This window comes from Camarhynchus parvulus, chromosome 4, assembly GCF_901933205.1.
Source record: "Camarhynchus parvulus chromosome 4, STF_HiC, whole genome shotgun sequence".
In the NCBI taxonomy this organism is placed as follows: domain Eukaryota; kingdom Metazoa; phylum Chordata; class Aves; order Passeriformes; family Thraupidae; genus Camarhynchus; species Camarhynchus parvulus.
In genome coordinates this window covers 8,795,140-8,820,442 of record NC_044574.1, presented here as the reverse complement: position 1 = coordinate 8,820,442, position 25,303 = coordinate 8,795,140, and positions in this window count along the sequence as shown.

Sequence of the window (25,303 nt, the reverse complement as noted above, 5' to 3'; positions counted from 1 at the left end):
CCTTCCACAACAGTATGGATAGAAGATATTATTGACTAAGTGCTCACTAATTGAGCATCATCCTTTCTGGGTACTAAATGAGGTGGGGGACTAGAGGAAACAATGTGTGCAGCTATAATCTGTCTTCAAATGCATGTGCATGGAGGGGCCTGAATTAACACTGCACAAACACTATTAGTTCCTTAGTTGAATGCTAAGTTTTGACTGCTTTTATAACATACTTTTCCCTCTTCCAGTCTTGTACTTCACTGCATTATTTGGGCCAAGGGAAATGGAAATAGAACAGAGATAGTAAATGCTTCCTTCTATTCTCAAACAGCAATTCTCTTCCACTCTACATTGGTAGGAAACACAGATCTCACAACACAAGAGAATGGGGCCCTCAGCATCAACACTGGGAAGCCAAGAACTGGGGTGTCCCAGAATCACAGTTCATAATTCATGTTGGGACTTGACGGTGCCTTTGTTTTCCTATTTACACAATAACAATGCAGACTCAGTTTTCCTGAGGGATTTTCAAGGCCTCACCAATATTTGGTGGCACCATTCATAAAAAGCCTGGAAGAGCTGGTTTCCAGTTTGCAGCAGAGTACCTGATGTCTTAGTCCTCAGGCAGTAGTAATTACCATTGATTGCCTGGTCACATTACCTGCCAGAATATGAAGGAGCAGAACAAACTGTAGTGAGAGGATCTGGTTTTGCTACAAGTAGCAAAATCCCCCTTAGACAACACTCTTACATGCTGCCATTGACCACAGCCAAGGAAAAAAATAATGCACTGGTGTCAAATATTTATATATTACAGCTCAAAAATACCCTCCAGGAAAAGCAGGAGAGAAAAGAAGTGAGAAGGCAACAACCTAAGACAGGAGGAGATCATTTATAAGAGATAGGCAGTTCATATTTCTGTAGGAATGAATAGAGCCAGTGGAATGGTCCCTGTGACACAGCACAATAGTCCATTGTCTCGATGTCGATAAATCAGCCTCTGAGGCTGTGCTTTGAGAGCCATATGTTCATTATTAAACACTGTTCTGTGCTCCCTCTTGCGTTTCCTCGCCAGCCTGGTCACGCTGTGCACAGGAGAATGCCGCCCCTCCTACCTGGATGAAGCTGTGCTGGTGACAGGTCCTGGAAGGGCACTCCAGGTACCTCTGTCCCACAGTGGTTGCTTCAGCTCCACATTGCTCTGCATGAGTCTGGCTCCCACCAGTGCCCATCACAGCGCACCAAACCCTCTCAGTGCCCACATGTGCTGCCAGGACAGAGCTCTGCTTCCCCCATTTGCCCAGTGGCAAATGGGTTTATGGGTTTATTAGGTTTATGTGCAAGGTGTTGATAGTGGAGATGCTACAGGGGTGGCTTCTGTGAGAAGTTGCTAGAAGCTTCTCCCATATCTGACAGAGCCAATGCCAGCCAGCTCCAAGGTGGATTGAGGAGATAGGGAAAATCAGGAGTGTAGTTAAACCCAGAAAGAAGAGTGGGATGGGAGGAAGACGTCTTAAGATATAGTTTTTATTTCTTATTATGCTACTCTGATCTAATTGATAATATAATAATTCTTCCCAAGTTGAATCTGTTATTCCCACGACACCAATGGGTGAGTGATCCTTCCTGTCCTTATGTCAACCCATGAACCTTTTTTAGGATTTCTCTCCTCCATGCAGTTGAGGAGGGGGAGTGATAAAGTGGCTTTGGTGAGAACTTGGCATCCAATAAGGGTCAACCTACAATGTACCAGACAAGTCTGCACACTGAGATCCCAGTTCTTGCCTCAGTCAATAGGATCTCCTCCTTCTAGACAGTAGCAAGATCACCCTGGCTTGCAGGTTCCTCTTTAGGGGAAGCTTCTGTTGAGAGCCACACTCTGATGAGCACGGGAAGGTTACGAATTTCTTCACAAGAAGTTTTATAATTTTAAGCACTTTCCTGCTTGAGAGCTGTGCAACATCATAAAGATATAAACAGCTTTATGTGCTACCAAACATGCAAAACAATTTAGAGCCATTAAGAGCTTTTCCCCAAATGCAGGCTTTGCTCTCCACTGCCTGCCTACAAACAGCTGCAGCATATAAGGTGGGTAAAGGTAGCTTTATGTGCACCTGGGCCCAGCAGGCAGAGATTGGATCTGAACTCCCCACTGGCCACTGTTGGCTGAAGCAGATCTAGTGCTGTTTGAGAAGCTGGGCTGTTGATTATGGACAGCTTTTAAGATTTCCCTTCCCCTGGGAAGGGTGTTAGGCACCATGTTCCCTCTCCCTTTAAGGTTGCCAAGGTTAAAATTGTCCCTAAGAATCCTTCACTGAACCAATCTAACCTGGGATATAAAACCAGTAAATCCAAGCAGTTTTAGGCACACATTTGTTTATCTTCAGTGCTTTACTCAGCTTAGGCAATGAGCAGAGAACATTTCATTTGTATTGGCTCCAAGTCAGCTTTTTCCTCGATTGGCAGAGGGAAGGTGGTGTGTGCGTTACAAGACACAATGTAAAACTCTGGTTAGAAGGGCCATGGCTGATAACCAAGAGGACAGCAATAACTTTTTGAGTAAGTATCGGACTCAAATACTGGCCGCCTGCCCTTATAAAGGGCAAATATTTTGTCAGTGCCCTCTGTGGGAAAGAGCTGGAGGGTGACAAGAAAATACAAGTAAGCCCTCAAAAGATCCTGCATTGTTCCTGTGCCCAGGTACTATATGGCAGTACCTTCAACTGCTCCTAATTGATGGCTTTTGCTCAAAATATCCTGTGCTGGGGAGGATGCAGCCTCCCCAGGCAATCTGCTGCAGTGTTCCTGTAGCCTTGTGTTGAAAAGTCAGGTGAGGATGTCAGACGTGCATTATCCCATCCCCAGAGACTGGCTTCCCTCCTCCCTTTTGCAGCTCACTCTCTGGCATAGTTCAAGTTTGCTCAGTAGGTTGCTGGACTTGAAAGTTTCTTGTTCAGTGATTTAACTTTTGCTAAGAAATTACTCTTTTCCTCTGCTCCCTTGATTCTTCCTTCCCTCTGTCTTGGGCAGCAGGGCTGGATTCTGGTGGAATCACTTGTCTGGGAGAAATTCTGTCTGTGTTCCCAGGTACTCAAGCACATTGCAGACCTGCCAGGCTCTTACTAAATGATGCTTAAAAAAAAAAAAAAGTGCAGCACAGAGGAAAAATTAAAGCTTCAAAAGAAGGGGCATGAGCCAGTGGCAGGCATATGCCTCTCTCCTTGGTAAGTCCCCATACCAAATAAGAGCCAAAATTCTCATGCAAGCAGTGCTTGGCTGAAGCTGAAAATTAAAAGAATGATGTCTGGTCACGCAGAGCATCTGTGGCAGCCTATGAAAAAATGTGATTTACCAAGCAGGAGAAATAGAAGACAAATTTCATGCTGCAGATAAGGACAGGCTGAAACAAAATACTGTCTGGGTGCAGAGATGAGAAGCTCTGAAAATCTGATATTATTAAAGGAAGATGTTGCATTTGGGAGTAATGGTCTCATTTAAACAGTAATAATGAAAAAAGCATTGGTTATAATATATGGCAGGGAATACATCCATCCTCCTAATGATAACAAGACAGATGATTTTCCCAAAACTCATGCCACTTTTGGCTGTAACTGAGGAGGAACTGGGGATTGCTCCAGAGCATATGGACCACGGATTTGCTCCAATGCACATCCTCTTGTGAACATGCCACAGGCTATGATTAAGTGTCTAAAAGCATTTGTGAACAGAAAAATGATATGTGTCTGATGTGGCTGTGTCCTACTGCTTCTGCTTTGAAAAAGGATTTGCAAAGTAATCCCAGTGTTTCTAATGCTTCCCACTGTCTGCATGTAGCACATCACTTACATTTCCATCTCTCTAGAGTCCTTGTTTGTTCAAAGGCAAATATGTAGGTCTGTGGGGGTTCCTTCCCTGTGTTGGATGATATTTTTCATGGTACAGCATAACACCTGGATTAATTTCAAAGCAGTCACAGAGAGACATTCTAGGGATCCCAAGCAGAAAGGTCTCTATACCCAGAACAAACTGGAAGGTGCTGTCCCTGCTCCGGGCTCACATCCCACCTGACAGGTCTCCTGCCTAGCATACAGTCCTAGATGTGAGAGCAAAGCTCAGCCACTACTACAGGGCTGGGAAGGAAAAGAGAGGAAAAACAACAAATCAGCCAAATGAAATAGGAAAGCATTTTTTAATGCTTTTAGGAGCAGCATCATAGAGCAAATATCAGCTCTGAACTAAACCTCCCTCTCTTTCTGAAACTCAGAGCAGAACAGTGTGGCTGCCAAGCTACCAGGCCTCTCTCCAAGGCACTGCCAGGCTTTGAACACCTCAAGCCCTCTCAGCAGCTTAATTTTCCCTGGACAGGCTGATCCTCCAGCTGCCCTAGTGCTGTGCTCCAAGCTCACTTCCATATTGTACAGACTAAGCTTACCTCTAATTCTTCTTTGGAAACTGCTCTGCATATTTCCACTGTCCTCTCAAGTGTGAAACCTCTCCAGATCCTACACCTGGCAAGGTATTGCTGCCCCTCCCCACCAAAGTTCATGAACTGTGATTCATACACTCCAGTCTTCTGGCATTTCCTATAGAAATTGGTCCCTCTGGGCCTCTTTTTGTCAGCATTTGCCTCTGTGCCTCTCACCTGCTGCTGAGCAGACACACACTCTGCAGGTTTAACAAGCCCTGAGAAAGCAAGGACTGACCCTGTCCCCAGCTGTGCTGCTGAATGCCCTGGGCTTCAGAGGGTAGTCAGGGAATCATAGAATGGTTTGGGTTGGAAAGGACCTTACAGATCATCTAGTTACCACCCTGCCTTCATGGACAGGGATGACACCCACCAGATCAGGTTGTTCAGGTTCATCCAACATGGCCCTGAAGATTTTCAGGCATGGGGAATGCTAGAAAGAAGCAGGAAGGTGGCTTCTCAGCTTGCTGAGGTTTGCCATGGCAAGGGAAACACCTTGTTGCTGTTGTATCCAGCCCTGTGCCCTTCCTTAGAGTTTGCCACAAGTACAGGGCTGGGACAGCTGGTGGATTTCAGCCCTGGATGCATGAGATTTTGCACGTGGAGGGACTGGGAGAGGAGAGGCCACTCCTGGCTGGCCCAGTTGGGGTACTAATTGGCAAAGGCTGTAGCAGGTGAAGTGTGGCACCTGGGAAATGTGCCTGAGTATGAGGAGGTGGTTTTCCTGAGCAATGTGCCAACAGCGCGCCCTCATAGCAAAGCTTGCAGACTCTGCTTTGCAGCACAGCAGGGAAAAACAGCAGAAGCTTGTGGCGAATCTGTAAAGAGCTGGGAAACACTGGTCTGTTTGCATTCAGTTAGGAAATGGTCAAGAAAAATTCTCTGAGGGAAGAAATTTTTCCCTGCTTTCTTCATTTACTCTCCTGACTGCTTTTGCTTGTGTCCTGGGGATTGAGAAGCCCATTGGCTGTTGTTCAGGTATAAACTTCTCTTATCCTCAAAAAGTGACTTTTCACAACTATCTTTAGGCTTGTACCTGTCAGAGACATCTTCCAGCACTATTAAAAGATTCCCTTTCACATCTCTAAGGCAGAAAATACTGCTTCAATAATGTAGAAAAATTGGGTCTCCAGAGACTGCCATATGCTAAAATGAGCTATGTCTGTGCAAATAATCACAGACACAACCCACAGACATAAAGATGGAAGGAAATGCCACTAAATATCTAAGCACAGGTTTTTGGGATTTCCCTCTCAGGCAATGAAAAGATAGTGAGAATTTTCCATCAGGCAGCCCAGAGGTTTTTTCTCTTTGAAACTCTTTGCAGGGTGCTACAAGAGGAACACTTTACTAGAACAAGGTATGACAGACATATTTCACATGAAAAGGTCCACTGTAAAATTAACATCCCCAGTTTGGAAGTGGTAAGGAACTTTTTGAGAGTCCTCACAAATGTGCTTCTGCCTTCCAGCTAGCTTAAAAATACTGGTGTTGCACTAGAGGCAGACTAAGGCAAATTCAGAACCTAAAAGCTCAGGCAAGAAATTTGGATGCAAACCTGGGTTTTGTAATGACACCTCTTTATTGAACTGCACTGGTAACTGTATGGACAATCTACACCATAGCCCACGTCCATGGTTGGCTGCTGGAGCAACGGCAGGAGCTGTTCTTGTAGCCTGAGACTGTCTGAGAGGATGACTATGCAAAGGAAGCACAGGTCCAAGGGCAGAGCCCTGAGGGCCCAGAGCCTCCAGGCATAGTTCCAGGTGCTGGCACAGAGCAGTTACCTGGGACAAATCAGGCTCTGCCATCTGCCACAGAGAGATGCAGAGCTGAGCTGGAGGACAAGAGAGGAAGAGACCAGAAGGACTTTCTTTTGCAGGCCCCGGGGAGCTCACATAAGCTGCAGAAACCATTAGAAACCTTTTTTCCCAGGTGTTTGAAAAGCAGACAAAGTATTTTTGAGGGTCACAGGAAAACCAGGAAAAAGCATTGGAAGAAGCCCCTTGGAGTTAGAGCTCATCAAGGGGGTGACACATTCATTAAAGTCCTTTCCCTCTGGAAAGAGGAGGACAGCAGCCACTTGTCTCAGAACAAACATTTCAGGGCAGCTGCAGATTTAGGCCTGTGCTCTGTTGCAAAGATGTACTTGCTACTCTCACAGCCATCCTTTATAGGGGAAACTCAGTTTCTACAGATATAATGATCCTTCTTTTGCTGAAAGGTCAGAACAGTTCCCAAGCACAGTGAGCTCTGCCAGCAAGATGACTTGTCTGCTACCCGAGGTATGCCTGGTGCAGGCTTCTGTTATGAAAAAGGAAGAGCAAGGCCCTACAATGCTGTGATATGGTCAGACATTTCTGGAACTGATCCCTTCTGATTGAGCACAGCAGCCTTGCTCAGAGCAAGGTTACAGCTGGGTTTTGGGTTGGTGTAATTGCTGTGCAGGAGGAGGCCCTATCTGAACCAAGGGCTGAGTGGCTGTGGCATTTCTGCATCACTTGTGCTAAACTAGGTTGTTCCTGATTGCCAACATGGGCCAAAATGCCTCCTCTAGTATGCTTGGTCCTCTGCTAGAAGTGTCTGAGAGCTGTGCACATATGTTTCCCTGCCATATGGGATTTAGCTACACTGGTATAAAATAGCTATATACTAGGCTAATGTCTTCCATTCTGCCTTTTTAAGTGGTTAAAGCAATCAACTTCCATGCACAGGCAAGACTTGACTTTCTTTCCATGCTTGGCAGGTTTTATTCACAGTTCTGAAGGCCAGACATTTTATGTTTGTTTTTTCCTTTGTTTAGTGAAAGTCTGAATCTCAGAGAAGAACTTCAGCTGCTATAGAACTGTTCTGCATGGGGACCTGAGAAACAGAAACATTTCATGTTATGGATCAGCTAGGAATTATATGAGAGGAATCTTCTCCTCATTAAAACTGGTTTGTCTTGTCCCCACAGCTCCCAGTGGCTGGCAGCTGACTGTGCATGGCATTCTTTTCTTCATGAGCTAATATCAGAAACTGCCTCTGAGCAAGATCTAACACTGGACACAGCCTCAAGGCACATGACAGTGTTCTTCCATCCACTCTGATTTTCCCAGTAGCCATCACTCATCCATCCAGATTTGCAGCCAGAACTAAGACAGACACAAATCTGGTTAGAATAAATCCAGCTGAGGGCTAGGCCTAGTGGAGGGCATGAGGCTGGCCAGCTGCAGCTGGTGAGGCTGTGGTATTTCTTGTCACTAACAATTGTTATGCCCATCAGTTTGGATCAATGCCCTCCCCTTCCCTTTCGATTTTTGAGAATCTGCAGTGTCCACATCTTTGATTGGCCGCCACATCTTTGCTCTGAAACCTCATCAGGCTGAAAGAATGAGGCAAGAAACAGTCTTTTTGACTGACTAGATTTCAACTACATTTCTGCTTTTTTGGGGACAAGAAAAATGAATTTTCTTCTGCTGGTCTTTCAGAGAGCTGGGCTGCCCGAAACCAGAGGGACATCTTGGATGAGGAAGGTTGGAAGGAGCAGTGCTGGAGCTGCCAGCACAGATGAGCATGGCAGAGAAGGGGACATGGTGCTGTGTGGTGGATGGTGGAGTTGAAATCACTAAATCACAGCATCAAAGAATCACAGAATGGGAAAGGTTGGAAGGGAGCATGGATGAATCATCTGGTCCAACTACCCTGCTCAGGCAAGGTCATCCCAGGGCACATGGCACAGGATTGTGTCCAGATGGTGGACTATTTCCAGTGAGGGAGACTTCACACCCTCTCTATGCAGTCTGTTCCAGTGCTCAGACCAGTAAAGTTTTTCCTCATATTCAGGTGGAACTTCCTGTGTATCAGTTTCTGCCCACTGCCTCTTGTCCTATTGCTCCTAGAAGAGCCTGGCGCCACCCTCTTAGCATCCTCCCTTCGGACACTTACACATAAATGATGACAAGTAGGAGCAGCCAGCAGTGGAAAGGGAAAGTCAGAGGGAGCAGCAAGAAGAAAGTGTCCAGCAGACTTGGCTTGGGAAGGAGTGACCCCTGAGTAGAAGGCTCTAGGAAAGGGCAATGGGATTGGTGAGACATCTCTGTGTCACAGCCAGCCCTGGGGTGGGTGGGGAAGCCTGGAAAGCCTCAGTTCTTTTGAGACAACAAAGTCAATTCACTGCTTGTCCTCTCCAGTGAGGGGCTGCTGTGTTGGAGCCAAATCTTTGTCTGCGTGAAGGAGTCTTAGGAGCAGGACTGGGGAATGTGCAGGCTGAAGGCAACTCAGGTATTTTTGATCTGGTAACTTCCAAAGGTACTATCCATGTTGATTAGCTCCTTATTTGGTGAGAAGTTACATGGTGAGCCCAGGATACTGTGATGTGTGAATGTGTTCACAAGTTTGTGCCTTTTGAATGATTATAGCTGCTTCCTGAAACAAAGTAGAATTAAGTGACAAATACAGAAGATCAGCTTTTTCAAACACTGTTAAAACTTGCTCCATGCTTATGTGTGGAGACAATGGAGTTGTTTGTACTCAGGCCAGATTTGAAATGACCTACCAAGTCTAAACTGGCCAGTATAAGTAGAAATTCCGACAGCTCCTTAAGGAAATTTAACTACAAGATTCCACAAAATCATAGAAGTCCATTCAAAAGGGATGATTGCTGAAGACCAGCAACAGGAACAGCACAGCCCTTACAAAATGTGCTGTCAGTCTCTCACAGAACTAGCCAGCAAAACTTTATAAAAGCCTGCAAATGTATACAATGAAAGGAGACACAGAAGAAAGTTCAGACTACAGTGGACATGCTAAATATAGAGGGGGAAAAAAGAGATGTTCCTAGACCACACTAGGTAGCTAAGCAACTAACCTACAGAATGCCAAGCTCAATTCCCCCCAAATTCCTCCAAGAATTGAAATGAACTCTTATGGCTGATACAAATTCTGAGTCACTGAGCAAAATCTCTGATAAAAAGAAGAGATGGAAAGAGAAAATAGCCATTAGCAAATCTTGCATAAGGAACTCAAACCCCTACCCTACAATGAATCAAGAAAGAAGGAAATTCCATTCAAGGATACAGAGATGAACTCTAAAACAAATTGTGTCAAAGCCCAGGTGAATAAACTTTCAATTCATATAACCATGCTCCAGAGAAGATAGGAAAAGGACTATAAAAGCCCTTTTGGAAATGCAGAGGTAATGACCTCAGGAGAGTACTTAAAACAGTCTGTTTGTTTTGTTGCAGAAAGAGATAAAAACAGTTATGAGAAATAATTGCATGTTTTCCATATTTCTTCAGACTCCAAGGTATCTTCTTCAAATGGCAGGTTTTAGCACATTTTTAGCATACTTTTCCCTACCAGAGCTCCTCTTCCTCAGAGCAAGCACTGACTGCAGTTCCCTGTCTCTCAGCATGTCCCAGCACACACAGGTTGTGTGTGAATCCAGCTGTTTGCCCCAAGGAGTGGGAAGAGCAGGACACAAGAGCAAGGCTGACTTACCATTTTCAAGGCTAAAATTTGGCAGTCTCAGCTAGAGCACTGACAGCATCTCCTGTGCTGACTAAATGTGACACTGGCTGGAAATTTTTTCTTAAAAGATGCTGCTCTAGGCAGGTTTAAGCTATTACTTGCCATGCCATTGCACAGCTCTGCAGGAGGGTTCTGCAGGCAAACCAAGCTCATTTAAGGAGATGTGTGCATTGCACTACAGAGCCAGAGGAAAATTCTTGCCTCAACTTGAAGCAAGTATAGTATTACATTCCTTGAGACCAGGAAATGTTCTATTACATCCAAAGAGATACTTAAAATATGGCATTTTACTCAAAAGTACAGACACAGTGAAGGTGAATTTTCAAAAGAAAAGCTCTGTAATTTCTCATGTATGTGGTGACAACTTTGCGTTTACTTAACATTTTATGAAGAAGCCAAATTCCAGATGTACGAACACTTTGGCCAAACCACAAAAGCACAAAGGAGGTCAAAGATGCATCATTAACTGCATTAAATACTCCAGGCATAAGCCCCTGAGTTTAATATTTCATGAATAGTTAGCAATCTATTTTATGAGGATCTGTAAAATACCTTTATTTCTATCCTGCTGCCAGTAGTGAATTCGTTAGCAAACTGTGTCTGCTAACTTTGGTTAATGTAAATAAGGACATAGATATTCTGGAAGCCAGGAAAATAATAGGCTCAGATTTATAGCTCCTGCCAACTGGTGTAGCTCTGATGGCTTTGCTTCCACTGTTGGCATTCAGCTCACAGAATGACACCCACATTTAGGCATCTACAGGTGTGCATCCAAGTCCCCATTTCAACCTGTGGAGATATAATTTCCCTCTCAGCTGACAGATGGCTTGAATGGTGCTTTGAACTCCACTCACCAGTGGAGCAGAGTTCCACTCATGTACCCTTGGATGCCAAATCAAGGTATCTTCACAGCCCCCACCTGAGGGTCTGATCACAGTATGAGGAACACAAGAGCAATCCTGGGGGGACAGACCTGTGCCTACTGCCCTCTCATTGTCATGGCTGGCGCCTCACTTTGAAAAGAAATGGGCATAACTCCTCTCAGAACAGGAAGGGGCTGTCCCTCTCTCTGGATCACAAATTTCCATCTCCCATCCTGTTCTCTTTCTCCAGATACTCATATCAATTACTTGAACAGCCTCTCCTGCCAACTGTCACAGTCTTCTGGGTTTAGCATTATTTTTAACTCCTGTTTGCAGAGTTTACTGAATGCTGAGTGCCTGGGAAGATGCTTTTTCTAAAAATGACTCAGTGAGCAAGGTAAATCAGACCTTTTGCTGGAACTAGCAAAGTATTAAACAAAAACTCCCATGTGATTTGCAGTCTCATGTTCAGTGATTACAATCAACTGGTAGACATGGCAGTATCAAAGTGCTGCCAGAGTGACTTTCTGCCTCTTTGTGGTAACCTTAAGAGAAATATTTTCTTCTTCCACAGAAATGCAGCACTTACTAAAGGTTTATACTGCTCTGAGTTTCATTTAACTTGCTTTGCTTATTTATCTTCTTGCCCTCAACTGGCCTGATACTCCTTGAAAGTACCTGTTACATTTATCCTTTTTTTTACATGTGATTCCCCTTCTAAGTGGTTTTTGAAGATGGGCCTTTTCCTCTAAAGGAGTGGGGTTTGTGCCACTTTTTTTTCCTTTGATGGCACAATGACAGCTTTGCTCCCAGGCTCCTGGTCTGTTCTCACTCCCTGCGTGCTCAGTGGCAGCAGTGAGCAGGATTACTGCTACTTCTTATCACCATCAAAACTGCTTTTCTAGCTGTGATGCAACAGAGGGGGCAGGCAACCAGAGGTACTTACCAGTGGGGCACCTGCTCTTTCAATTAAAGTCACCTTTTCTTCAGATTTCTGGGTTGGCTAGAGCAAAGAAGGGGAAGAACCTGTGCAATGAAGCTCTATTTTTAATCCTAGAGCACAGTGTAGTTCAACAACAAAACATGTGAGGACAGATTTTTGAAAAAAAAAATACATAAGATCCACACATTTTTCCATTTCTAAAATTTTTCCATTTCTACCCTTATGGCTGTAAACAGAAATAAGGTACAGGTCCCCAGATAACTGCTGTATCCTCTGCCACTGCTGATGCACAAACCCATGTCACCTAAGGAAGCATCCAGGTACTTGCTCAGACTGTACAGTTGCTGGAGAAGCAGATTCTTCAAAACTTGTCCTGTGAAATATCTGTCAGACTGGTGGTGACATTAAGACGAAATTATTTGCATTTTACCTACGGTATGTGAATCTGCACAAGGTGGACCTGAGATCAAAATGTTTTGATTCAAGCAGAAAACAATCCCAATATCAGGTGGCAAGGGTTGGTTTTGGAACACATTCATTTAAAGGGAAAAAGTGGGAGGAACTACTAAACGAGTTGTACTAGTAAACAAGGAAGTCCCTGAATAAATCTTTTGAGGCATGGGGCTTTAGGCTGACAAAAGTTCAGCTGCAAACATAATATCTCATTTCCACTAAAGTATTCTCCATTTAAGATTTTTGGCTCATCCAAAGTCCACTGAAGCCAGCAAAAACACTCCCATCTTTTTCCATGTGTTTTAGGTCAGGAACTTTCTGAGGAAGATGTGTAACAAATCCAGCACATTGAAAGCAACAGACACATTTCCGGCTTCGCAGAAAATCTAGCTAGGGAGGGAAAACAGGCAAGAAAATAGGCTATTTTTGTGATTTTTTTGCAACAGTATCTGACTGTGGATTCATTCTTTTTCCCACGTAATAGTATTGGTCCTTTTTTCTCTTACCTTGCCACTGTGTGTAATTGTCATTTGTTGTCTCTTGTCTCACTGTGAGCTCCTTTGGAGCAGGGACTGTCTTTCTATTCTGGTTTTGTATGGCTCCTGGCCTAAGGGTTCCCATCTATGATGCTACTGCAACCAAAAAAAAATCAATAAATAATGACAATATCTCTTGTAAAGACAACAAGCAAAAGTGCCAGACTTTGCACAGGTTTTGGCTGGGTTGAACAGTCCCCATAATCCTCTTCTGTGCCCTTCTGGGCTGCACAGTGCCAAAGGACTCCATGACTTTGTCCCAGTCCTTGCTAAAATGCTGGTGGGGAGTGCTGAGCCTTTTTGTCTACTCTTGGTGACAAGGGTAGAGCCAAAGGCACTCAGCATATTTCAGAAGATTCTCAGCCCCTTGCAGGATGTGGCTCTGATGCACTGCAACTCTATCATAATCAAGGAGGATGAAATCTGTTACCAAGTCATGGGTACTAAATCATCCCTGTAGTAAGAAAAATGGGAAATTATACATACTACACCATGAAACAGTTCGTTCTGGGAGGGCTTATTCTGACAGCTTGCAGTTCTCCTGAATGCTTTGCACAGATTTTGCGGACAGTGAAAACAACTGTCCTTCTGGCATGCTCTGGGGCTAATACATCAAAAAGTAACAAGTTTCCCCATTACTGGCTCCCTGTCCTCTTTCTGTAGGCATTCTGCCATTCTAGTTAGGTATCCTGGCATTTGGGCTGGAGCATCCAGCAAGTCCCTTCCCAAGGGCTGTCCGTGGGCTCTCCTGTTCGGGGTTGCCTGGACAACGCGTTACAGGCCCTGTGAGCCATCAGCATCCCCACACAGACAGATGAGGCTGTGCCACCGAGATCACCCTCCGTGGCTCCATCAGCAAAGGCCCCAAACTGCTAATTAAAAATACATCAGAAGAGAGAGAAGCCAGCAGGCTTCGAGCCTCATCTGAAATGTATGAAGCAAAGACTTTGGATGACATCAGGAAGCGCTGACTAAGTGATCCAGTCCCCAGGACTCGCACTAATACGACAAGCACAGCCTAGAGATGAGGCTGACTGTTAGGACTAATTAAGCTGACTCGCCGCAAAAGGGCCACGAGATCAAAAATTCCGGGTAAGGTCGATAATTGACGTCCGGCAAGTCTTTGTGGAGGGGGTGCCCTTGCAGAGGGCAATTAAGGGCCGCGCTGGAAGTGAAACGCCGTCCAAGAGCCGGAAGCGATGCCCTCAGGAGCGTGAGGGGAGCCTGGGGAGCCTCGCTGTGGGCCCGGCCCCGCAGCGCGGCCCGGCCCGGGCGGCGCCCGCAGTACCGCGCGCGGCCAGCAGGCGGCGGGGCGGCCCAGAGTCCGAGGCGGGCGGGCGGCGCTGACCCACGGGATCCCGGAATCCCAAAATCACAGAATCCCAAAATCACAGAAACACAGAATCCCAAAAAAATCACAGTTACAGAGTCATAGAATCACAGAATCCCAGGGTCACAGAATCACAGAGTCACAGAGTCACAGAATCACAGAATCACAGAGTCACAGAGTCACAGAATCCCAAAACCACAGTCACAGAGTCACAGTCACAGAGTCACAGAATCCTGGAATCCCAAAATCACAGTCACAGAGTCACAGAATCCTGGAATCCCAAAATCACAGTCATAGTCACAGAGTCACAGAATCCCAAATCACAAAATCAGAGAGTCACAGAGTCACAGAATCCTGGAATCCCAGAATCCCAGAGTCACAGAATCCCAGAGTCACAGAATCACAGAATTCCAAAGTCACAGAATGACAGAATCACAGAGTCACAGAGTCACAGAATCACTAGGTTGGAAGAGATCTTCAAGGTCATTGAGTCCAACCAAGCCCTAACACCGCAACTAGACCACGGGAGTGAGAGTGACAGGGACTCCTGGCCGTGCAGGGACCCTGGCTTGCCCCTTAACCCATACCTATGGCCACCAAAAGCACTTCCCAGCCAGGTTTCCTACAGCCCCATTTAAATATCCAAACACATAATGAAGGCAGATGTTTCCATTCTAGTTTGATCTTCTCTTTCTTTAAAGAATAAAAATCAATGAGTCAGGTCCATTTTTGATTCTCGCTCATCTCACTTTCAGGCCCTCAACACCGCATCCCAGCAGCAGGGCATTGATTTGAAAACAAGTGTTTCCCTGCTTTACTGTTAGCTGTAGAAATCATTGTGGTTATGAAATACTTTTCAATGTGAACAACACTGTCCTTTTAGAGGCGAGCAGCAGAGCTGAAACACTGAAAATGGTTTCCCTTATCAAAGGTGGCAATGAGGGGAGGGAAGCGACAAGCAAGGACTGCAGGCTGACTGCGCTGAGTACAAAGTGTGTCAAAAGAGAAGGCAGTTCAAAATGGATATTGATGCATAAACTACAAGGTGCCCTTGAACCTCAGAGGTATAAGAGGCAGTGGAAAGGGCAAAACTCCATTTAGAAAATCCTTGGATTCAATTGTCTTTGTATTGGTGGTGTACTTGAGCTGGGAGCTTCAGAGACCCCATGACACTTTCTCAGGGATGAGAAAGGAATGGGAACCCTCATGTCTAGGGAAGCGGGATGCTCAGAGGAGAAAGTGCTGCTCTTGCTGTTGCTTCATGTACAGAATATTTCTTTCATAACTACAGGGAAAGCACTCAGAGCTCCAGACACAGAAAAAATAAAACAGACCTCTCAGTGACTTTGCGGATTTAAACTCTGAGGTCTTTGTGCTTTGATTTTCTAACTGCAAAAAGAGACAAACAATGCAATTTGCCTGCTGGAAGCAGAAAAATGTTGACAGATAACATAAGGGCAGGGGACATACTTGCAAAGGAAGTCCACAAAGTAGGTTTATCACCAGGGGGTTGATTTATCTGTCATCAGTCAGAGAAGTAAAAGTGTTCTCAGCCTGACAAAATCCATCTTGTTCAGCAGGTGAGTGCTAACAGACAGACAGCTCTTTAGTTTTCCTGGATGGCACCAAAATCTCATGTTTTCCTTACTGAAAAGACTGAATTTCTCTCCAGAAGCTGCTTGTCACCTGTGACCAGCTGTGTCCACCATAGCACTCTAAGCAGTGAAAATTACAAATACCCTGACGCAAAGACAGAAATCCACTCGAACCCAAGTATCTCTTTCTTCCTGTAATCAGAACAGCTCTTTTTCTCAGGATAGTGGCATCTGGATCAGGTCTTACCACCAAGTTTCTGTTGCTTCTACAAAGTAGCCAGAGAATATTTTGTATGGAGTTGTCAGCAATTACCCTGGTAACAATCTCTCATATTTACAAGTCAGAAGCAAACTTCCTATGTAAAAATCCTCTGGGGTCAAAGGATGCCAACCTCCGCCATATGAGGGGCACAGCAAGTTTTATCCAGTATGAAACACTGGAAATACTTTTTTCTCCCGCACCACAGCTTCACTTGCTTGCTGCAGCTCACTCCTTCCTATGTCTCAGCAAGCTGTAATGTAAAAATCAAACCAACCCTGCTTAAATTTTGCACTGAAAAGCATCTGAGTACCTTTGTGAGGGGAAGGGCCCTAAGCATCAACTGGGAAGTTCAACATCATTAACTGTCTCAGTTTACCCCCATATGCAGAGAGCAGGAGAGGAAAGAAAACCACCTCTGCTTCAGCCTACCCATGAGAATGGAGAGTCTCAGTGGATGCAGGGACATAAAGAGGGGTTTGAGTGCAAACAACTGGCAGCACACACAAGTCAAGTTGTTTAAGGAAATAAAAAAGCGGGATGTGCTAAAAGCCAACCATTGTCTCCTCCTGGAGAGTCGCCCACTCTGCAGGCACTCACTGCTTCTGTCAGCTCTGAGACTGAATTTAATATTTACACAGCTCTGGAGATGACCCTATCTGGATTTGTGTGACAAACAGCATGAATATAAAATCCTCCCTCTCCAGAGGCACCTGGTTGGAGCTCTATTTTTCTTGCCAAAACATTATTTTCTGCCTAATCTAAAGGAACTTGGCCCATCAATGCAGCCCAACATTCTTTGGAGCATCATCAGAGATTCTGAGACCTACATTAGCTGAGTATCCGGCAAGCTTCCAGTCCCCCTAAATATTTTCTAAGCACTCAGCTCCCTGAGGGAAGAGATTTAAGAAGAAATTGGCATGCAGTAAAACTATTGTATTTGTTCTGCCACTGTCAGAGAAATGGCTGTGGGCTTCTTTTGGAAAGCTGCAGGTTTCCAGTAACATTTTGACATTTATGCTGCTTTGTCTGTAGCTGACAGGGCCCAAAATGATGAAAAATCAATTCACCTGGTCCCCAACTGGGTGCTGAAGAGAGTTAAAGTCTCTGTACACTGCTATTTTACCCTTGCTTGATGGCAGTCTGCCCTTGGGAACTGAAATCCCTGCCCAATCCTTCTCTCTTTTTCTGCAGTGTATTCTGTAGTGCACAGCTCATCCCCACTGCCATGAAAATGAGATCTTCTGGCATCCTCCCTTTTATATAACAGTCTGGGAATTTGCAGAAAATTCCTTAGCTGAACTTACAACATTGGTAAACCTGCCTGGTTCTGCAGCAGATATCTAGGCGGGGTCATGGGGACTGTGGTGAAAATACCATGGAGAGGAAAGATGGCCAGAAGGGCAAAGTGCCTCCGGGGTAAGCAGCCCCCAGACCCAGGAGAGGTCAGAGATTGGTTGGCTCTATTTTCCTGCCATTTCTTTTGATCCATGCCCACCTCAACTTCTGCCAAGGAGGATGAAGCCCTGCTGGCGATGCTGTGGTTCACATGGCATCTCCAGTGAAAGGCAGAAACTGCAGATTCTCTTATGTTGGATTTGCAGTTATGGAATTTTCCTACATTTATTGGAGCAGCTGGAGCTCAGCAACACCACAGTACAAACCCAGTGCAAACAGCCTGACCAAGCCCTGTCCCTGCATCAGTCAATTCCCCTCTCATGGATGCTACTCCCAGTTTTGGCAGTGCTGTTGTAGAACATAAACCCATAGGACTCACCCCAACTGCCCCAGTCTCTCTGTGGGGGAAGATTTTAGCTCAGTGATTAAAGTCCCAGCCAGCCCCACAGAAGTGCAGGTGCACTTTAGGCAATTCACCAGCGGAGAAAAAAATGTGGATTTAGATGCTGGCATCATTGGGAATTCCTGACACATATTGAGCAGGCAAACAGAAGTAAAACAAATACAGACTGAATACTTGTGAGGCTGTCTTAAGAACAGCTCCCATGACTCAACATGACACCCTATCAGGCCATGTTTGCTCTGAAGTTACCAGCACAAAGCCAAAAACTGACACGTTACTGTGGCTGGATGATAAAACTCAGAATAGCTCCAAAAAAAAAAAGATTTTTTCATTTCAATCCAAGTTTTCTACCAAGTTTTCTAACATCTGTAGAGGGATTCCTGTTGAGGCAGATGTGAGTATATCCTGCTGCACAGATGTTACACAGAGAAGAATCGGATTTTCCGAGGCTGTGCAAAAGTGCTGCCCAAGTGCCATGGTTAACAGTCCTTACAAACTTGTACCTCACCATAAAGTGTGGCAGCCTTGTCAAGAGTCTTGTATTAGCATAGGCTTTTCCCATAGGATCTTGCTCTAAGCATTTAGGATTGATTCTCTAACACCCAAAGAACAAAGACTGACCCTCCTCTTCAGGCTGCAAAACATGTTCTGGGGCTATTTAAGTGACCAGTGTTGGGATTTAGTGTTGGGGAAATTCTTACAGACATTTCTCCATCCCCCCCTTCCTGTACAGAGCATGACTGGAGAGAGTATATTCTGGTTTCTCAATGTGGGTTTTAGCTTTAACACTGAATTACAAGAAGGTAAAATTGTCAACAGCCCACACCTCTGTTCATTGACTGATAGTAGAAACAAAGAAAAAGAAATATTATGACACACCTTTTTCATGCACTGCTTGTGTAACTTGTTTTGCAAAAGTGTTTTCTATGTTTCCATGCATGTTCAAGATTTACACTGCCACAGTTTGGCTGTGTTAATCTCTAACTAGCCTACACAGCACATGGGCTGATCAGACAGGCAGCTCTTGGAGGGAAGAGGACAGAAAATACAGCCATAAGGAAGGAAAAATGTGTAGGAGTTCAGTTTACAAACCAGTGAAACCAACCCATGGGCTATAAATCAGGATGAAGTTAATGCGTCTTGCTTCAAGAAGACCCCATGCATTGAAAAAATAAAGTCTGACTGAACTAATGAGACTGATTCAAACACAATGGAAAAGATATTTGGTGCTGGTGTGACAGCAGAGCATCGCCAGGAGCAGTCTTTGTTGGATCTGTTTTATTGCAGACATGCTCTTTTGATTCTTGGCATCACTTAGCCAGGGATGTTCACACTAGGAAGCTTAACCCAAATCATCTTACATATCTGGAGCTGTCTAAAGCTGGATACTTGGAACCACCTCTAAAGCAAAGCAGCTGGGTTTTGTTTTTGCTTTAAAATATAGAAAGAAGAGAGAGTGTCTGTGCTGCACTGAGCCCCGTGCTTGGGTGTACTAGCTTGGCATTCATGACAATTTTCAGCCACCAGGAGAAAGTGACACCCAATATTGTGTGGGCATGGCAGCTCAGAGGGGTCCTGGTGATCACAATGTGGCATTGGTCCTGGTGATCCCTGTGGCATTCTGGTTGAGATTTTATATTTTCAAGGAGGATGGCATGAAAATGCATGTAACACTCAGGCTGCTCAGAGATCACTTATTGTAGGAAGGATACTGCCATACAATCAGAAGATTGTCAAGATTCAGTGGCTGCCAAACTCTGGCACTGTGTCATGCCCTCTGGACACGATTTTGTCCTATAAAGAGATGTAAAGAGACAGAAAAGTAAGACTTGCCCTACATTCAAAAGAGAGCTTGTAATTCAAGCAGCATATAGCAAGTCCTCAATATCAAACAGAATTTTTGATTTGCACTGACAGATTTCCCAGACACTACCAGGCTGGTTTATTTGTGTACCACAGCCGTCAATAATGATGTGCAGTTGCTGCTGAACAGCATACACAGTGTATGTAAGTTCCAGACCTGTGGGGCAGGAGCTGTGAGCTGAGATGTTTTCAGAGCTCTCACACCATTACAAGTGAGAATCACTTTAAGGCTCCCCTGAACACAAAGGCTTGGCAGACATTCTAGGTCATCATATGTGAAATAGCAGGGTGAAGTTTATTGAAACAAATACACATACAGCATTTGGCTGCTGCTGATTTTTTTCTAAATGTCCGATTTTATTTTACATTATTATTAGGTACTGCCTCTGCTGATTTTATCTTACTGTGATCCTTTATCCCTAAGGCAGATCAATTTTCATTCCATTGAATACCTGGAGAAAGGGGGAAAGGTTTTATACAATGTCCTTTGTTCCTTTTATTTTCTGTCTTAGTTTTGTGGAATTTCTCCACATCAAAAATACAGTGGTATTTTTTCTGTCTTTGTGATTGAAATTACACAATATTAAGAACAGTATATTCACTTAGGTTTTAATTCTCAAATAAGCAGTTTCTTCAAGTGACAGGAGTTTAGATGTAACTTTGTCTTTACTGTATATCTGATGTTCCAGTCCCCGAAGGATGTTGAATTAACAGGCTTTATTCTTTATATAATGAAAGCCAGAAGAAAATAATTGCATGTAAAGATGTTTATGATTTGATATTCTGAGCTTTCTAAAGATCTGAGTTTTTAAAATTCCCAGTGAATTCAATGGAAATTGCAAATGTGAAAAACAGATCATTAACATCTAGGGATGAGTTTATGGCTATTAAATAAATTTGCTTCTGGCTGATGATAAAATTAATGGGGTTTTGGATGTATTAATAAAGAGATGAAAAACTTACTTGGAAAGATGATTTCTAATGCTTTGACATTCCATTTCTATCTTATTCCTAAAATGTCTTTGGCCTGTGAGCACTGCAGACAAGTAAATATTGTACAATTGTATTTACATTCCAGATTAATTTTAAAGGTCTACAAGGATAAACTTGATGATGAAGACAGAAAGTTGGGACTATGATCACTTTTCAGTTCTCCTGTCAAACACTTCTGATGAATATCCTCACACAGGTACCAGCAGTTCCCTCTCTGTCCATGTTTCAGGAGGAAAATCAGCAGGTGGCTCAGAGAGCTGAGTGATGGGGATGACAAGGGCCATGCTGCCCTTAGGTACATATTGAAAACCAGCAGCTGATCCCCTTAATGCACCCCCAGGATGCTACTTTGTCCAAATGACACGTGAGGGTGCAAGGGGTCACATTTTCTGCTTCTGAGGGGAGCACTGCTGCCCTTCCTTGTCCTGGCTGTCCCTGACATGTGTGGGGACAGTCACTCATTCTGGTGACAGCGCAGAGAAGGGACAACCTGCTAACCCTTGTGGGCTGCTGGCTGCAGGGGGGAGCTGCCTGGCTGGACACAGAATCACAGAATCACAGAATAATCGGGTTGGAAGAGACCTCTAGGATCACTGAGTCCAACATATGCCCTAATATCCAACCTATACCTTCCCTGATGTAGCTTGAGACAACTCACTCAGAGTTTCCCAGCTCCTCTGATCCACTGCACTTCTCCCGAGGGCTGAGGAGGAGCCCTGCAGAGAGTGGTAATGGATCAGTTTGGATGATAAAAAACCATGGAGTGGATCTGACACTGCAAGGTAGAGAGCAGTTAAAACCGTGAGGTAGTACAATTTTACTTGTCCCCCTAACATCAGCACATCTGACATGAGCAAGGAGCAAAGCTACTGAATAAGAAAATACCATCCTAAGCCCCCTTTTTCAGAGTAAAACTGCCCTTTATCTCACCCAAACAAGAGCGTGTGTGGTGTTTTTCACAGTTCCCAAATGAGCATAATAGCTGCTGGCAGTGAATCTACTTCCATCATTATCAAGGGCTTTGTGATTATGTGTGTTATTGGTTCCTGTTGAGATTGTTACAGTGAAAGCCTTTTGTGGAAAATTAAAATGAATAAATGCTTAAAAATCTAGTATCATGTTTCACTGTTGTCTTCCAAGGAGTGAAATTTACCTAGGTAGGGGAGAAAGCCAAGAGCCCTTGTAAACAGGAACATCTATTTGCATGGAGTGTTTACATCTAACAAATGTGCTTTATCCTTGATAATTTACCCTGTTTGGGTCCAGGAGAGCTCAGACATTATTTAAGCATGGAGTGAGGAACAAACACTTCCACTGTGCTGGATTGAAGTGTGTGCACAGGCACAAGCCTGCCTGCAGGGTGTACTGACCCTTTGGCACAGATTAGAAAAGTGCCAGCTGAATTAGGAAAAAAAAAATCATAGGAGTGTCCTTAGATGGGAATTAGTTGTCTGGACCAGCTTTCCTGACTTTGGCCTTAACTAGTGTGAGCTGGTATGGAGATAAGTGATATGAAGGACCAGCCTTGATCAGAGCAGACCCAATCTGCAGCGTGGAGCCTGGAAAAGGCTCATATCCTTGGAAGATGCAATGCCACTGAAATTTGTGTCAGTGCTAAAATTCCACAAGGGAGTACTGAAATCAAGGAGGTCTTTAGATTTACTTCTTGTTCATGATAAATCAGAAAATGGCTTATGGGATGACAGGAAATTTAAAGAGGGTCTTTCTAAAAGCAAGCTAGAGGAGCCAGAAAGTTAGAGAGACAGTATTTTTATTTCTTCTGATTTTGACATCACTTCTCTCATGGAGAATGATGCCAGTTACATATTCTTTTTCCTTGAACCCTTGCATTACCAGTTCTAGCAGTGTTGGAAGGTTCTTCTGGGCTAAGCACACCCCTGAGGTATTTTTGAAGAGCCTTTTCTCACAGTGCCACAGTTTCACTTTTCCATTTTCTCTGACCTCCCTGGCTTGGCTCATTGGGTTACTCAGGACAGCAGAGCCTGATCAGAGAAGGCAAGGTGGCTGAGATGACGCCTGATAAGACTGGAGTGGTGCTGACTGGCTAGGAAAAGCATCCAGAAGATGCATTTGGGGCGATTTTTAGGTCAGCCTTTTGTTGATGGAGTTTGATGCCTGAGGGCACAGTTCCACAGCTCTGGCAGTGCCAGCAGGAAGTCTGAGGCCCTGCTCTGAGTGCAGGATGTGAACGGGGAGGTTCCATAGCACCACAAGCCTATCTAGTCTGTGCCTAACCTCTCCAAAGGGGTTTAGCTGCTGGCTTGCTCTGTAATGTGTGTCAACTTGGGTTATGCGTCACAAGTTGTGCAATGGTCATCACACCTTCTGCTCTGTAGCTTCTACTTCTCTCTCCACATCCTGATATTGGGGAGAATTTGTTTTACCTGCCTTGTTGGGATTTTGGCAGTCTTGGTATATGGTGACTAACACATCAGTTTATTTAGGCATGTTTAAATAAAAGACATCATGGTCATAACTGTAAGAAATATAAGGCCAGCTACATGAGAGGGGCCATTTCCCAGTAAATCCAGCCCTCATTTGTGCTTATAGTTCAAAGAGATTTCTTCAGGCAAGTCTCAAGACAGAAGTAATCAGTAGATAAAAGAAAGCTTATCTGCAGATTTAATTGCAGATAACAAAGTATGGGTAAAGTGAGTATTTTGCTACACAAAACCCAGTCAATATCTAGGACAGCTACCTCCAGCAGGACATGGCAAAACAGTATGAAGAATTGTGAAATTTCTGCTTTACCAGAACTGTCAACAGTGGCCAAAATGAAGAAAAAGTAAGAAAGAAAAAAAAAAAAGGCACGGTTAAGTCTGGTGACAGAGAGATGACTCTACAGAGCTACAAATCAAAAGAAGACAGCACAAATATGTAACATTAACATCCAGTTCCTGGAGTAGGGCTCTACTGGTAGCTTTGAGAGCTGCTGGTAGCCCTTGTACTCTGTTCTGCCGGCTGTGAGCACTTCTGGCATTTAAACAGAGGAAACTGCTCTGTACTGGGGTTTGCTGCAGAGTGATTTTAGTATTATTACTGAAAACCAGAAGTTTGGCTACCACCTGAAATCTGGTGCCCTCCTCCTACAGGCCACTGCAAATTGATAGGGCAGCTATTAACCCAAATTGCTTCCAAGAGAAACCAGGCAGGCATTAAAAAAAGGAATCTGAATTTCAGTCAACTGACTGGGAAGTGGGGCACATGGGGAATTACAGGTGCTGCCAATACTGCTCTGGAGGCTGAGTTGGCTTCTAATAAGCCCAGAAGCTGTATCTGTGAGCCCTACATAAGTGAACACATCATGTTCCCCAGTGAACTATAATGGTGTTTTTAATGTAGAGAGAAAATTCCTCTTTCCTGACACTTGCTACAGAAGAATGGGTATTTTTTGGCCTTTTCCTCTCTGCTGCTTTTATGCAAGAACTAGCTTCAACTCTAATTTTTCCTTGAATAGATTTTGTGAGGCTGCAGGCTGACCCAAAAGCCCTCAGCAGGCAGAAGAAAAATGCTGGTGCCAAGAGCTCTGCAATAGCCTGCGGCAGCCCAGCAGTGCACCAAGCAGCCAGAGCGTCATAAGGGCACTTGGGGAGCCCATTGCTGCTCATCTCCACTGCCTAATTGGCAGAAAACTCTGTAATTGCTACAAGTCAACAACACCAAGAGTTCAACACAGGAATCAAACAGGGGGGCAAGTGAAATGACTGCACATAGCAGGTACATGCTTCTAGGAGAGCCAGAGGCTGTGCATTTCACAGCAAGCGGGCGGCAAAGCAAGTTCCTATCAACATGCACAGAAACTCCAGCAGGAAATGGGCTGACCTCAGTGAAAGTGCTGATGAGCAGGGAGTTTGGCAGGTGTTGAACTCATGGCACAGAAAGCAAGCCTTACACAGTTGGGTCAAGAAGTAAGAAGCCTTTGCCTTCTTGTGTAAAGAATTTATGGATACACCTATCCCATGAGACCAGGCATAGCTCCTTCCTGCTTAAAGAGAAATGTACCTCTCCAACTCTGCTGTATTTCCATGTGCAAGGACAAGGTTTTTAGCCAACCTCAGGTAAACCTTGAGAAATGGCACTCAGTGAAACACCCAGGCTTTATTCCCCTTGATTCATGCAACCCATCTAAATGGCCTTCTGCCCAGACTCTCACACGTCCCCTCTACTGCATCATCTTGTCTCCCACTTCTCTGCAGACTTATAGAAGAGCGGCCAAAACATAAGGGCAGAATGATTTCAAAGAAGCAGTGCCAGCCTGCCCTATAAATAATACATACAGATCTTTTGTAGTGGTGAATTTTGCTTCTGAATCATCAACTGTGTTATCTTTCCCATTCCTGTCTTCTGCTGCAGCCTTCCTGTAACCCTCCTAGAATTAAAATAATGTGAACAGCAGATTTGAAGTGTGGTTTTTACTATGGGTTCAGCAACCCATTGAATGGATCTTTCTACTCACTGACTTCACAGATGAGCAGAGCTCCTCATCCAGGGAACAGGAAGATGTGGAGCTGGTGCTCAGAGATGGAAGTAGACAAAAGGTCTTGAATTATAAGAGCGTATTAAAAGATTATGAGAAAGGACATTAAGTACAGTTTTTGTAAAGCAAACAGGACTGTATCCAAGACAAACCTGACCTTGACCATCCATTTTACCACTTCAGGGGGAAAAACTCCAAAGGTTTC